Source organism: Meleagris gallopavo, chromosome 4, assembly GCF_905368555.1.
Source record: "Meleagris gallopavo chromosome 4, MGAL_WU_HG_1.1, whole genome shotgun sequence".
NCBI classification, from domain to species: domain Eukaryota; kingdom Metazoa; phylum Chordata; class Aves; order Galliformes; family Phasianidae; genus Meleagris; species Meleagris gallopavo.
Window position 1 is genome coordinate 56,557,160 of NC_139407.1, and position 11,062 is coordinate 56,568,221.

General features: G+C 42.0%; 1 protein-coding gene across 2 annotated transcripts in view; it reads right to left on the reverse strand.

Annotated features, from left to right (window-relative positions):
• C1QTNF7 (C1q and TNF related 7) overlaps window positions 1-8,300 on the reverse strand; it is a 45,862-nt gene extending 37,562 nt beyond the window's left edge. For both annotated transcript variants that reach the window (XM_031553188.2, XM_085223452.1), the window contains exon 1: window positions 7,911-8,300. The gene's annotated coding sequence lies outside the window, so the exon portion shown is untranslated. The remainder of the gene's footprint in view (window positions 1-7,910) is intronic.
• Window positions 8,301-11,062: the final 2,762 nt, after the last annotated feature.

The following is an 11,062-nucleotide window of genomic DNA, read 5'->3' on the forward strand; positions in this document are numbered from 1 at the left end:
TTGGCTGCATCTAAAGAGGGGTAGCCACGAGGGTGATGGAGGTGAATGCCCCCCTCTATCCTGCCCTTGTGAGGCCCCAGCTGGAATACTGTATCCAGGCCTAGGGCTCCCAGCACAGGAAAAGCACAGAGCTATTGGACTGGGTCCAGAGAAGGCCATGAAAATGATCAGAGGGCTGGAGCACCTCAGCTATGAAGAAAGGCTGAAGGAGCTGAACTTGTTCAGTCTGGAGAAGAGAAAGCTCCAAGAACTGCAGCCTTCCAGTTCTTAAAGAGAACTTAAAGATGGGGGGAGAATGACTTTTTACATGGTCTGATAGTGACAGCACAAGTGGAAAGTGTTTCAAACTAAAAGAGAGGTGATTTAGGTTAGATGTTTGGAAGAAGCTCTTTACTCTGGGCACTGGCACAGGTTGCCCAGAGAAACTGTGGATGCTCCATTGCTGGTGCTGTTCAAGGCCAGTTTGAATGGGGCTCTGGGCAGCCTGATCTGGTGGGTGGCAACCCTGTCCATGTCAGCGAGTTGGAACTGGATGAGTTTCAAGGTTGCTTGCAACCCAAGCCATTTTGTGGTTCTATGATTCTGTGATTCCATTTCTTACAAAAAATGAGCTTTGTTCAGTGCAGCAATTTTTGCAGACACCCAAGATGAAGAGGACTCTGGCAGCAGCTCCCTAATAAAGCATTTCTGCAAAACTGAGCTAGTGTTGCTCTTGTGTCTTTTTAAGGTCTTTTTAACGTTACTGCATTGCTTTTACTTCAATGCTGCCTGTGCATGATAGACACGGTATGGCTGGGTGCCAAGCTACTTGGAAAAGAGCCTTTTATAATGAATAATAAAACAAACTTCATGCAGTAGAGAATGATGGTGTGAAGTAGGTGTCAGCATAAGTATGGTACATATATTGTTTGTAGGCTGAAAGGTTCAGTATAAGTGCAAATGCTCAGGCTCTCTGAGGTTAACTGAGGTCTGCAACTGCTACGATATCAGAGAACCATGGAATGTTTTGGGTTGGAAGGGACCTTAAAGATCATCTGGTTCCATCCTGAGTTGAATGCAGCACTCCAGTGAGGTCTCTTGAAAGAAGAGGTGAGGGGAAGAACCATCTCCCCAACCTGCTGGCCTTGCTTCTTTTTACAGGTGATACCAGTAATGTTTTGGGTTTCCCTGGGCACTGTGCTTCGCTGCCCTCAGACAGCAGGGGATGAAATAACGTCTTCAGGAGCGAGAAGGGCTGTGCACTCAGGTCTCATCTTGACACGAGACAGAGGGCTAAAGTGCCTGTTATACAAAAATAACATTCCTACGGTCTGAATTGATAAATATTATAGTTAGTGATTAAAGGAAGCAGTGCCAGGCACTTCTGGCCAGCAGAACAGGAAGGTGTTTCATTACCTCAGGTTTCAAAGGCCTTGAACGTTTAGCAGTACCAAGGGTTTGCAAAAATGACAAGGAGGAAGCGTTGGTAACAATATCTGACACACATTTACTTCATTCATGAACAAATTAACATTAATTATCCAATTTATAAATGAGCTTTAAGTGGAAGCCCCCTGTCAACTCTCCTCCCACTGCTGCATATTTTTAGGATTGTTTGTTTTTAGTAATAAATTAGAAACATCTGCTTCCGTTGACATACTGGGAAGGAAAGCACGTACAGCAAACTCGCAGGGCGAGCTGCTGGGATGCTGGAGGGGATTGGGTCCCAGAGACTGGGCATGGTCCTGCCCATTTCCAGCTGTAAAGGCTAGGAAAATTAGGCCTTTCCCTGGGTAGAGGAGGCCCATGGCTGCTGCAGGTCTGTGCCTGGCTGGTGTCTGAGGCAGACTGCAGCAGCAGAGAAGGCTTCCAGCAGCGTGTGCTAGACAGATCCTGCCTTTTAAGGGTATCTTGGCAATTCTTCCATGCGAGCAAAACTGTTTCTGCTATGGGATCATCTAGTCTTAATCACAAGGAATCCAGATCTTGTTCCAGAATAATCACAGAGGTCATTCAAGAATAAGCAGTGATGGCACTGATCACATGCAGAGAGCATTGTCTCGCCATCTCCTGTAATGAGGGAAAAGGTGCCAGTTTAGAGGACTAAGATGTTTTACAGCCCTGGCATATCTCCTGAGGGATGACAGAACTTCCAGATCTCTGAGATAGGCTGAAAATGGCCAGGAGGTGCACTGTGTTAAAGCATTTGCACAGGCTTTCACCTCATGCAGGAGGTATGAGAACAGCCCTCCTTGGTGTGTGCCACTATCAGCTGAAGTGAAAAGCTTGGGCAAAATCCTGCCAGATGCAGCAACCCAAATATAACCTAGGCATCCACAGAGCTGCACCCATGATGAACCCAATCCTTTCATCCCCTTATGTGGCCCCTCTGTAGACGCCTGGATCTCACTGCAGAGTTTTACTAGGGCAGCAGAACCAGATGTTTTACACACACTCGTCAGGTTTTTGCTCCAGTTTTTGACAATCAAAACTGTCAATCCACAGCCCTAGACTGCAAGGACAGAGCATGCCTGGGGAAAGGGAGAAACTGTGATGCCAGGAGGTTTCCAATAGACAGCTCCTGCTCCTAAGATACCCTACTTCTCTGCCTGGCTGTCTTTTCCAGATAGATTTGAGGATAATGTGCACTTATCCAAAGTTTCCAAATAACCAATTAAGTCTCTTTCTGTCAGTGCAAGAAACCCCTAGCAGAGTCACTGTATGTTGGCTGTACAGTACAGGTATGATGAACTGGGCACCTCCTGGAGATTTAGAAGGCATCACTGAGTTGTGATGAATGTAAATTCATTTCTATCTGAGAAATGCCAGGCACAGGAATTTTCAATCACAGTTCTGCTTAAAGAAGGCTAGAAAATCACAGCTGAGCTATGTGCGGGGAGCTGCTCTATTCAGTAATACAGAGGAAACTCCATTCTCCTTGAGATACTGAAGGCCACTTGAGGTCTTTTTTCTCAAAAGATGCAGCCTCCAAAAATTCCATGTAAAGCAGTGTAGCCCCACTATAAAATTTAAAAGACGGTGAAATGTAGCTGATACTCTCCTAGAGAAGCCAAAGCCTTACTGCCTGGTGCAATGCTCTTTTACAACACTGAAAGCATCACTCAGCCACTCAAATGGGAAACAGAGACCCTTGAGGGAACCTATTCTCAGAGGGTGAAGGGTGGAGGGAGGGGAGAGGCAGGTGTGATGTCACGTTTCACAGCCAGCTAGAACCACTTTTTGTTGTGCTTTAACTATTTTCCTGTCTGAATGCCCATGATGCACTTTTAAATGCTGCAATGCACTTGGAGGAATTTGGTCTTTGCATGTGTACAGGGAGCATTCTGATATATATTCAAGTAATATTGAAATAAAGTTGAACAGAGTATTCTATTTATTTATTTCCTTTCTTTTCCATTGTGGCTGAGGATAAAAGTGAAAATTTTCTTCCTCTAGGAATAGAATTGCTTTGCAGGAACATAGACCATCCTATTCCCATCCAAAGATCATTACCTCTCTTTGGAACAACTTCTTGCTGCCCCACCTCAAAGCTGGTGCTCAAGACACGCTGGCCACTTTCTAGCAGGAACTCCTGCACTGAATAACAACAATAGCAACTCAGAGAGGCCAAAGCAGCCTGGGTCTTCCTCCCAGCCATTGGGAAATTGGCCAACTGGAAGCTTGAGAGCAACACTACCTTCCCACATTATTTGAATGGGGGTTACAGGGTTTCCCACTTATCACCATGGCTTCAGGAAAGAGTGGATGCCAAAAGGATCTCTTCTCCAGGGCTCTACCAAGGATATGGTAAAGGGGAAATCCCTGGGTGAGTATATGGAGGCATCAGGAAAATTGTAGGACTACAAAAAAGAGAATACAGGTAATATATGGGAGGAAAAGGGTAGAGGAATTGAAGATGTACTGGAGACAAATAAATATGCGTGGAACTGAGAGAGTTTCTAAAGTTGGGCTGTGATCAAAGGCTGTTCTTGTGGTTTAGGGCCAAAAAAGTTCAGGCACTGGCAGATAACCTGCAGAGCATTTCCATGCATAACTGGACCTTGGAAAGTCTCAAAGGAGTCAATTGCTCTGCATAAATGTAGTGTCTGGAATGAACAATGGATGCAGAAAGTGACTTAGGTGTTTCTCTGTTAAGTCCTAAGAGAGATGTTTCTACTGTTCAGTGACAGTGAAAAGAAATTATATGTGAAAAAGGACATGAATCAACAGCCTGGATGTGTCAGGGTGTGGAATTATTCCCTGGGTACACGAAAGCATAACAGAGCAGAGCTGTGCAGGAACATCAGTGCAGGGCTAACGAGACTGGCGTAACATCAAGTTTTTATGGACTGCTGAAAAGGGAAAAGACTTTTGGTCTTCAGTCCTAACAGCAAGAAAGAACAGAAAGCATGTGTCCCATCAGGAGGGAGCTTCTCCCTCCAAGAAAACGGAGAGTTTTCCTGGACCAACACAGAAAAAGTTCTGCTTTTTTTTCCCCCAAAATGTAAAGAAATGGGAGGTCCCACTCAGCAGCTCCCAGATCAGGACCCCTGCATTGGCCTGGTGCCAGTGATGAGGCCCACTGGACAACAGGAAAGAGGTGGGGTGAACAGGCTTGACACACACCTCTTTAGCTCTGCCCTATCTGTCCTTTTTGTTTTCATAGCAGTATCACTCCCTGTTCTTCTGCTCATTTTTTAAACTGCGTTTCAGGTCCTGTTTCCTTATTAATATCCTCTCCACTATGATTTTTGCTGAAAAAAAATATATTTATTGAAAGAATATAAAAAACCTCAGAGAAATAAAACGGAGTGCATTACAATATATACTGAAAAGCTTCTCACTATGGAACTGTTTCCTTCCTTCCCCAGCTTTGACCTCAGACTCTTGCCAGATGTTCCTGTTTATAACAGGGTGTCTGATTTTGAGTTTGGGGTCTCTCCAAAGGGGGAGGGGAGAGCATAAAGCTGAAAGTAGGATGGGTGGCCTGATGGTGTCCAAACACAGCCAAGTATCTCAATTAAATCTTGTTGGAGACTTGGCCTCCACTTCTGTAGGCTGCACTATGCTTGGGGCTGAGAGATGCTACACAGATGGACAAATCCACCAGATAGACTGATCGCAAGCCAATAAATTTAAGCCAGCACAACATATGGACTCTCACATCTATCAGCCTTGGAAAGATTTCTCCCCACAGACTTCTTCCAGGTTTTCCCAAAGTGAAACATCGCAGGCACTGAGACTTTTCCCCTCTTTCTCTCAGATTGTTTCATAACCACACACCTCTCATTGCCAGAAGCATTTTCCCTTTATGTACAGCCTAATCTTTCCCTTTAAATCCAATCCCATTACTATTTGTAGTAAGATCTGGTTTTATACTTAACAGTTCTGCCCTTCCCAAGGCTTACACCTAACAGAACTGTACAGACTATTTAATCTTATGATTCTACCCCTTCTCGCTCAACATTTAGTGAAACTGTAAAACATCTCTGAAGTACTGAGTCAGGTCCTTCACAATAATGCCTAATAATTACTAAGAGCTTTCCAAATCACATCTAGTATCAGGACCAGACACCCAAAACCCTGCTTTTCCAAAATAAAAATTAAACCCTAATATATGAAGAACCTGAACAATTTACTTTAGCGTTGTGAAATCAGACTAATCTGGATTTCTTCTTCAGCTCCAAAGAGAAAGAAACTACTTTACAAATCTGCACCTCTTAATTTAGAGAGTCTATGAGCAGAGATGAAAACATTTTGCTGACTGTTGCAGCCTGATGCCCATCATTAAAATGTAAGTATGCCCAGTAATTATCTCAAATACAGCCTTTATTTTTCCTGTTTGAACACAAAAGACAAGCTTGCTGAGTGTGTAGTGTTTTCTGCCAAGGAATTCACATTGACTACTTTGCTGTCCTTCCAACTAACAAAAAATCCACATCAGCAGTTAAAAGTGGGTTTGACCTTTCTTGTATCTGTGATAAGTAACCTGCAGGAATCAGAAAGTGAGATCTGAGGTTAAGTTTTCTGCATTTTATCATCTGAAGCGTGTCTCTTTGGGAACATGGATTTTATTTCATCATGCAGTGACAGAATATGTAATGTTGCTGTAGCACTGGTGAAAGTACCTTTCCAGCACACATGACATACCTCTGAGTGGACGCACTAGAGAGAATTAAGTGTATATCAACTCCATCACACTGAACAGGACACTCAGTCCCCCTCAGGACACTGTTCCTATGTGGATTTTTGTTCAACCTTCTCACCTTGCATATAAGCATAACAGTGAAATGTGGAGATGACAGTGGAAATGAAATAATATGAATACCAGGTTAAGGAATAATATGAATTCCAGGATAAGGAATAGGCAGCCATGGAGGAAGGGGAATGAATTTCCTTTGACCCGAGCCATATATTCTTTGCCCGTCTGATCTTTGTTGGACGTACCTTCAGTCCTATCTTTCCACAGTTCATAAAGAATGGTGATGCTGGGGTTCCCTTTTGGCACAAAATTTAACTCAGGTGTTCTCAGAGGAAAACAGACTGTCAGAATTTCCTTTTTTTCCAGTGGGCCAGGCATATCAGCTCCTCTGCATCCAATTTTGCTTTTCTACACCATTTCCCCTGCCCTTCCCACTCCACATTTCTCTACTCTTAAATAGATTCCTTAGCTGGAGCATCTGTCCATGGGGACACAGCCGCAGGCTGGGCTGTATGGGAGTTCAGTGGGGCAGCCCTGCATTTCCACACACTCTGAAAGGGAAACTCCACTCCAGTAGCACAGATGAAACTAAGTCAGGGAGAACAGAGAGCAGGGGGTTGCAGGAAGGAGGGTGTTTGTTTCTTTAACTCACTGTGCACTATGTTTGTGTGATTTCTGAAGCATGTTGCTGTTTCTCCATTCACCAGAAGAGCTGGTAATAGCAGATTACCACAGCTTGCAGAGCTCTAAGGACTGTGTAATGCTGTGCTCACACCCATATTTTCCTAAAACTTCAGCAGCCTGAAAATCTTCATCATTTCCTTGAAAGTGAGTGGGTTAGAAAAACTTGTCACCATTGTGAGTATCATGTTTTGGGCAGCTGGCATGCAAGCAAGCGTTGCCTCAGCTTCATCTAAATAATGGTAACCAGAGACCCAGGAGAGAAGAGAGAGCAAGAAACTGCTTATCCACTTACACTCTCACCTACTCAGACCACGGTTGTGTTCAATCACTTACACTCCATTTAACAACACCCACACCCACTCTCTCCACTGTCTGTAGCATATAGCCACAAAACACTGCAAGTAGCAGTGGAAACACAAAAAGTTAAATGACCTTGGGAAGGAAAACTGCATCAGAATAAATGTCCTACCAGAATAACAAATGGATATATTTTTTTGTGAGAGCTTACTAAATTAAAATCGTGAGATTAACTTTGCAAAAGCACAACCCTGAAGCAAAATGATTTATTCGGTATTTACAGATTTTTTTTTGGAAAACAAATTTCTATGAAACCATAGCAACAAAGGTTCAAGTGAATACTTGGAATGATGCTGGAACCATTCATGAAGGAAAAAGCCTATAATCTCTATTTTAGGTTGATGGAATGTAAGATTAAAGCTAAATAGATATAAATATTTCAAAAGATCTTAAAGTTACATCACCCTAAGCCTTGTGAAAGGTAGACATTTATAAAGAACTTTTTACCAGAAAATTGTGTCCTTGATTTAAAAAAAAAATCTGTCTGATAACTTCCGACAGGAAGGTTATGTGCATACATATCAAAGTCTTTCTTTCTTAAAAGATACATAAAGAAATTTAACAGAACTACTGCAATGGATTTTAATGGAATCGTGTATCCCAGCAAAAACCTGCATTTTTTCTGGAAGTTATATTCCCTTCTTTGAAAGGAAGTCAGAATAGGAAAACAGAATCTGTTGCAACTTACCTTTACATTTGAGTAGATGACACCTATTTTTTCCAGGAAAAGCAACACCCTTCTTTTGGGTCGTGCTGTAGGAGCTGTAAATTGAAGCCAACAGGTTATTGTTGGTATTTCCAAATCCGTTAAAGCCAATTTGAATGCCTCGATGACAGATAATGTACTTCACGAAAACTTATTTGAAGCTTGATGCTCTTGTATTGAGCTTTGTAACTGCCTGTCTCAGCTAAATAAGTTCCCACTCCTTTCCTCGGACACTTGCCAACTTTTCTAATTTAAAGCAACTGTCTGCTCGCTATAAAACTCCTGCTGGAAGGAGCTCAATGTATACTGCAGAACAACGACCAAGCGTGTGCTCTGGACTGAAGAGGTGGGACAGATTCCTAGCAGGATGTGGGGCATAGCCTCCCCGAGGTAACGTTATATCATCTTTGGAAAGCATTATCAGCTAAGTTGTCTCCTCAGTAAAGACACAGAAGAGGAAAAAAATCATACTCTTTCTGGCATGTTATCCTCTCAGCGTGGGGTTTGGGAGGAGCAGCATCTGCCTCAAAGTGAAGGAAGAAGCAACAGCCTCAAATGCACCAAGTGCTCAGAGCTGCCAAAGGAGCCTGCTCCCCAAATCCGACAGGAGGCTCCCCATATTTTCAGAGGCAGTAGTCCTCGCTCTGAGGCTCTGGGGACAGGTCCAAGGGCTTTCTCCTGGGCTTCCTCTGCTGCTGCTGCAATACAAGATGCTCCTCTCACAGCAGAGGAACTGAAGTCCTAAATGTGTCCTTTGTGATTTTAGAGACTTTCAAAGAAAGTCACGGGAGCTATTCTATCTTCTGAAACATCATCAAGCTTAAACAGAGGCATGACTTGCAAAGGCTTCCACATAGTGGAGATGACTGTTCTGCTTTGCTCACAGTAAGATAGCGGAGCACATGAAATGTAATTCAAGCAGAAGAACTGTTTGAGCTCATGTGGAAGGAGAATAATTCCTTCTTGTTGTGAGGAATTTATTTCAACCAGCCACAGCTGACCCACATGATGCATGTTTATAAATGAAGTTCCCATTTTGATAATATGAGTTCTCTACAGAATCTTAAAATGCAGGTAAAAATAAGCAAACAAAAAGGCATCAATATCTAGGCCTAAACTATATTACATTGTGATTTTGAAAATTTCAGTCTCTGAGCACCCAAATCCCATGTTAGTACGATAACAAACTTCTGCAGACACTTATGCTGAGTACTGTGTTGAAATGAGGATCCTGAAAACCAACCAAAATACTGAGTACTTCTGGAAATCTGTGCAACAGATCTGTTCATGCTAACATAACAGAAGGGTTACTGTTGTCATTATTAGGTGACTTTTGCTTTGTCAGCCATATTTTCTTGCAAAACTAACATAAGCTAGGATGGGCTCATTAGATTGAATTAGACTGAAATTTTCAAGTGTTTGATGCACCTGAAAGAGGAAATCAATCTCATATGACATAATCAGATAAACTCAAAATGAAACCTGTGAAGTAATATAGATGATCTTGTTCATTCTAATATTCTAATTCACATGACACTGAAATACAAGGGCTGCTACAGAAGTAATGCCTCCTATTTTCTCATGGTAGCCTATGACACCAGAGGCAGATGTTGGTGGTATAGCAATAAAGGTTGAACCTCCCCACCAATGTTCTGTTACATTTTGTTGCCATGCAACAGATGGCAGCAGAGGGGCACTCTGACAAAATGGCTCCTCATGGAACTGTGGATGAAGCAAAGGTATGTCACTGAATTCCTCCAGATGGAAACAACTGCCCCCCTGACATGAATTGATGCTTGCTGAATGTTTATGGAGGCTGAACAGTGGATGTGAGCACAGTGAGGCAGTGGGTGGTGCCCTTCAGCAGCAGTGACCAGCAACAGACACCTCCACTGGCACACATTTTTACAATAGCAACACGCAGGCTCTTGTTAATCTCAGGCAAAAACACAGAGCTAATGGTGGCGACTATGTTGAAAAATAGTGTTTTGTAGTTGAGAATTTGCTCTATCAAATAGTGTTTTGTGATCTGTGTATCTGTTGTGGATTTCATGGAAATAAATAGGAGGCATTAGCTTTGTAGCAACCTATGTATTAAATATTAAATATTTTTTACATAGAATTAAAAACAGGATCCTGTGCGTTCAATCAATACAGACAAAATATTGCTGCCTATGATGAGAGTAAGGATTTCAGGAAAGCCAATTCTCTTTCAATGGAGTAAAATTAATGATCTGCTGGTGAACTTAGTTGCAGATGAAAGTGTAGTGAAATACTAATACTGTCCTTATCATATCACTTTAATGTATTGTAGAAGCTCAATGGTTTTGGTGTCTTAATTTTCATTTTGTGAGCAGGAATTATTTATATCCTTTTAGGAACAGGCAATGCTGTAAACTTGTATTGGTTTGCTTACAGAAATTACCTTGAATTTTTTAAGATCACTCAGAGAACATAGCCCTCATTCTCATGTTTGCTTCTTTCTGCACCAGTCTAGGAAAGCATGAGCTGCTGCATCTTACTCCTATTCATTTCTTGGGACAGCAGAGGATATCACCCCTGTCAAATAGGAAAAAAAACAACACAAAAATGTTTATTAGTGGCTTAGAGAAGACTGGCAGGAATTTATATTGGATTTATCTGGATTTATCTTCTTGTCTTGCTGCTGAATACAAGTTTTCATATGGTCATATACATGCGAACATCTATTGCATAACAGTTTGCTGTGTCTTGAATACAAAAAAATAGAAATTCATGTAATAGATGCATGAGAGAAAATGTGCTCCAAGGAACATAGTCATCAGATCCTTGACAAATTGTCATTTTTTATCCTCTCATGAGAAAAGCAGCTGGTTTATTTTAATTCTTTCTCTGACCAAAGTATTTTAAGATTCAGCAGGTTCTAATAAGTATCAAGGACATTTCCAACACATGTATCTGAGCCAGGAATCAAACAAAACCTTTCTCTTGCAGTGAACCACTAGGCAGTAGATTTGCTGGCAGGAAGGAATACAACTTTGAGGCATTAAAAAATGAAGTATCCTTTGATGCTGGGATTTAGGATTTTCCTCTGTTATGGATGAATGCATTTACATCCAGATAACATCCAATTCAATTGTCACAATGCTAATGTA